This window comes from Caretta caretta, chromosome 1, assembly GCF_965140235.1.
Source record: "Caretta caretta isolate rCarCar2 chromosome 1, rCarCar1.hap1, whole genome shotgun sequence".
NCBI classification, from domain to species: Eukaryota; Metazoa; Chordata; order Testudines; family Cheloniidae; genus Caretta; species Caretta caretta.
Genome location: NC_134206.1, coordinates 2,007,330 through 2,012,475, shown reverse-complemented (window position 1 = coordinate 2,012,475; position 5,146 = coordinate 2,007,330). Strand labels below are relative to the sequence as shown.

Sequence of the window (5,146 nt, the reverse complement as noted above, 5' to 3'; positions counted from 1 at the left end):
CATGGTTTCTACCCATCTGGGTTTTACCCAGACAGGTTTTTTTTTTTTTCCTTCTGTGTCTCGGTGCCCAGTTTTGAACAAGAAAGTCTGGTCAAAAAGGGAACCTGGCAGTGTTCAGTTAATGCATAACAGTGGGAGGCAGCAGGCCATTAACTCACAACATCCCTGCTCATCCAGGGCCGTCTCCTATCTGCAGCCAGGCTCCTCATCAGGCTGCAGTAGCTCCTGTCCCAACCCCAGAGCAGAGGGACCCCAGGTGGGGTGAGGAGGAGGGGAGGTGGAGATGATCCAGAAAGTGATGAGGGAGGTAAGGAGAAGGGTGTGCAACAGGGACGGGCCCTGGGGGAGGAGGTGGAGAAGGGAGCTGGGCCTTGATAGGACTAGGTGGCACAGGGAGTGGGGCATTTGGGGGAGGAGATGGGACGGGGCAAGATCTTGGAGGAAGAGGTGGGACAGAGGGCAGAGTCTCAAGGTTCCTGTTCCCAGCAATTAGAAAGGTGGAAACCCTATGAGTTGTACAGAGGCCAATTCCACAGTTTATAACACTGACACCACAGTAAGTTCAGAAAAGAGTTTAATGTCTCTTTAACTGTCCAGTCAGTGATTCAGGGAAGAGGGTCCAGCACCAAGTCACCAGCCAGCTCTGCAGAGAGCTCAGTCTGAGAGCCAGAGCACCAGGAGAAAAAAAAATTATGTCCTTTTATGAGTAAAGAGATGGAGCACTCTGCCCCTGATCTCTTTGTTCCTCACCCCATAGATGATGGGGTTTAGCATGGGGGGCACCAGGAGATACAGGTTGGCAAAGATAACATGGAAATGCAGGGGCACATTGTGGTCAAACCGGTGTGTGAGGAAGGAGAAGAGAGCTGGGATGTAAAAGGCTAAAATGGCACAAAGATGGGAGCTGCAGGTCCCAAAAGTCTTGAGCCGGGCATCCTTTGTGGGGAGGCTGAAGATGGCCCTGAGAATCTGGGTATAAGACATGGTGACAAAAAACACATCCAGACCAGTCACCAACATTGCCACAAAGAGGCCGTAGTAACTACTGATGCGGATGATGGCACAGGCCAGCTTCACCACGGCTATGTGCTCGCAGTACGAGTGGGGGATGATGTTGGTTCTGCAATATGGCCACCGCCTCGCCAGGAAGGGATAGGGCAGTACAAGTATGCTCCCACGCAGCACCACGGCCAGGCCAATCTTGGCCACCACGGTGTTTGTCAGGATGGTGGAATGTCTCAGGGGGTCACAGATGGCCACGTAGCGATCCAAAGCCATGGCCACGAAGATCCCAGACTCCATCACTGAGAAGCAGTGAAGGACGTACATCTGGGTGAGGCAGGCACTGAAATCAATCTCTCTGGAATTGAACCAGAAGATGCTCAGCATTTTAGGCAGGGTGGACGTGGACAGGACCAGGTCGGTGATGGCCAGCATGCAGAGGAAATAGTACATGGGCCCATGGAGGCTCGGCTCCACCTTCACAATGAACAGGATGGTGAAGTTCCCCAAGACAGCTATGATGTACATGGTGAAGAAGGGGATGGAGAGCCAGATATGAGCAGCCTCCAGGCCAGGAATGCCCAGCAGGATGAAGGTGGAGGGGTTGGTGAAGTCAGTTGTGTTGGCATCTGACATGGAGTAGGGGAGAAGGTGTCCAAATGTAGGCAGAACGGTGTCTCCTGCATGTACCGTACGTTCCCCTGATTTCCTGTATGTGCCCAAGTTCTAAGGTGATGGTCGCATTACAAATGCCTGGATAGAGATAAAATGTTAATATGAGTCACTACATGCACTCCTGGAGACTGTTCTCATGGGTGAAGCAGATTAGTTGCTCTTCACACACTGATAAATGACATTTTCATTATTCAGATAAATGAATTATGAACACCTGAACCTACTAATGCCAATTCCATTTTGGATGGTGCTTCATACATCAATAATTCTTGCATGTCATGGTGTGGGATATTAATAGTCACCATCAGGAAACATGACTTCTGGTTACTTACCATTGTTCCTTAATGCAATGAAATGCAGGCTAGAGGACCCATACTGTAGGGAGTTCCCCATTTGCTGGGTTCCTCAAAATCTGAAAGTTAAAAAAAACCCAAACATTTTTGAAGAGATGTGCCAGGGGAAACATCCCAACTAAAACACACCTCAGTGAAAAGACCTGGGGGACATTGATAGCAGCTTCTTGGAAACACCTGCTCATTCGCAGCAGTGGTTAAAACAAAGACAATGTTCAGATGGCTGAGGAAGGGGATGAAGAATAACCTGCTCTGGAGATGTGATCAGTTTTGGTCACCCAATCTCTATTAAGGATTTAGCAGATAGAAAGGGGGTTTCTGAGACAGGCTGTGAGAATGGGGGAGATTGCTGTGAGAATGCCAAATGCGCACAGACTGAAAAGTCTGGGAATGTTTAGTTTAGAGAAGAGACAAAGAAGGGGACATATGATAGAGGAGAACAAAGTAAACAATGGAACTGATTACATTCAAATGGACAAATAGAGAACAGTTCCCAATCAGTAATATCGATAGACACTTAGGACTTTGAAAGGGCTAATTCATAGAATCATAGAATCATAGAATATAAGGGTTGGAAGGGACCCCAGAAGGTCATCTAGTCCAACCCCCTGCTCGAAGCAGGACCAATTCCCAGTTAAATCATCCCAGCCAGGGCTCTGTCAAGCCTGACCTTAAAAACCTCTAAGGAAGAAGATTCTACCACCTCCCTAGGTAACGCATTCCAGTGTTTCACCACCCTCTTAGTGAAAAAGTTTTTCCTAATATCCAATCTAAACCTCCCCCACTGCAGCTTGAGACCATTACTCCTCGTTCTGTCATCTGCTACAATTGAGAACAGTCTAGAGCCATCCTCTTTGGAACCCCCTTTCATAGAATCATAGAATCATAGAATATCAGGGTTGGAAGGGACCCCAGAAGGTCATCTAGTCCAACCCCCTGCTCGAAGCAGGACCAATTCCCAGTTAAATCATCCCAGCCAGGGCTTTGTCAAGCCTGACCTTAAAAACCTCTAAGGAAGGAGATTCTACCACCTCCCTAGGTAACGCATTCCAGTGTTTCACCACCCTCTTAGTGAAAAAGTTTTTCCTAATATCCAATCTAAACCCCCCCCACTGCAGCTTGAGACCATTACTCCTCGTTCTGTCATCTGCTACAATTGAGAACAGTCTAGAGCCATCCTCTTTGGAACCCCCTTTCAGGTAGTTGAAAGCAGCTATCAAATCCCCCCTCATTCTTCTCTTCTGCAGGCTAAACAATCCCAGCTCCCTCAGCCTCTCCTCATAACTCATGTGTTCCAGACCCCTAATCATTTTTGTTGCCCTTCGCTGGACTCTCTCCAATTTATCCACATCCTTCTTGAAGTGTGGGGCCCAAAACTGGACACAGTACTCCAGATGAGGCCTCACCAATGTTGAATAGAGGGGAACGATCACGTCCCTCGATCTGCTCGCTATGCCCCTACTTATACATCCCAAAATGCCATTGGCCTTCTTGGCAACAAGGGCACACTGCTGACTCATATCCAGCTTCTCGTCCACTGTCACCCCTAGGTCCTTTTCCGCAGAACTGCTGCCTAGCCATTCGGTCCCTAGTCTGTAGCTGTGCATTGGGTTCTTCCGTCCTAAGTGCAGGACCCTGCACTTATCCTTATTGAACCTCATCAGATTTCTTTTGGCCCAATCCTCCAATTTGTCTAGGTCCTTCTGTATCCTATCCCTCCCCTCCAGCGTATCTACCACTCCTCCCAGTTTAGTATCATCCGCAAATTTGCTGAGAGTGCAATCCACACCATCCTCCAGATCATTTATGAAGATATTGAACAAAACCGGCCCCAGGACCGACCCTTGGGGCACTCCACTTGATACCGGCTGCCAACTAGACATGGAGCCATTGATCACTACCCGTTGAGCCCGACAATCTAGCCAGCTTTCTACCCACCTTGTAGTGCATTCATCCAGCCCATACTTCCTTAACTTGCTGACAAGAAGACTGTGGGAGACCGTGTCAAAAGCTTTGCTAAACTACTTTCAGGTAGTTGAAAGCAGCTATCAAATCCCCCCTCATTCTTCTCTTCTGCAGGCTAAACAATCCCAGCTCCCTCAGCCTCTCCTCATAACTCATGTGTTCCAGACCCCTAATCATTTTTGTTGCCCTTCGCTGGACTCTCTCCAATTTATCCACATCCTTCTTGAAGTGTGGGGCCCAAAACTGGACACAGTACTCCAGATGAGGCCTCACCAATGTCGAATTCACCAATGCTGAGGCAAATTATCTGCAAAACTGATTGGAAGAAAAAAATTAGACAAAAAATAGGAATGAAAATTGGGAGTTATTCAAGAGTTTATTAGATAGCTAAAAAGCTACAGTCAAGAAAGCGGACGCATTGTACTAAACTCAGTTCAGTGACAAAGTGAACTCAATAATTGTGGGAAGGAGGAGCAATATAAAACTAAAGGGAAAATAGATGGCCAACAACACAAATCAGAAGTTATAAACATTGATAAGGGATGTTAAAAACCTCCGAGAAAAATCCATGTGTGGCAGGTAAATGGAGGTTATTCAGTATATTAGGAACAAAAGAAATCCTAGAAAAAGGTTTCGGCCAATTCCTAGAGGGACAAAGGAAGCTTGTTAATGTTGCAGGAAAGGTAGATGTTTTTCAATAAATATTTTTGTTCTGGATTTGGAAAGAAGCAGTATGAGGTACTCATATCACATGACGTGATGAAACACTTTCCAGTCCATTAACAGTCAAGGAGGATGCTAAGTAGTATCTAAGGTAGAACCTTAGAGTTTTGAACACCAGAGTTATGAACTGACTGATCAACCGCACATCTCATTCTCAACTAGTATGCAGTCAGGCAGTAGCAGAGCCAAAACGACAACAAAAAGAAAATACAGGACAGCACTGCATTAAACATAAATAATTAAAATAATAAAGGGAAAGTTAAAAAAGATTTGACAAAGTTCAGAAACAATGGAAAAGCTGGTATTGGTCTTGTTAAAAATATTGTAAGAATATAATTAATGCCAGTCAACAACAGGGTTTATGGAAAACATAACACACAGGTCTTGCTAAATAAAAGCTGAATTCATCCTTTAATAAGAATACCATT

The 5,146-nt window shown here is 46.2% G+C and overlaps 1 pseudogene; it reads right to left on the bottom strand.

Annotated features, from left to right (window-relative positions):
• Nucleotides 1-690: 690 nt before the first annotated feature.
• LOC125640540 (olfactory receptor 52R1-like) lies at nt 691-1,688 on the bottom strand (annotated as a pseudogene).
• Nucleotides 1,689-5,146: the final 3,458 nt, after the last annotated feature.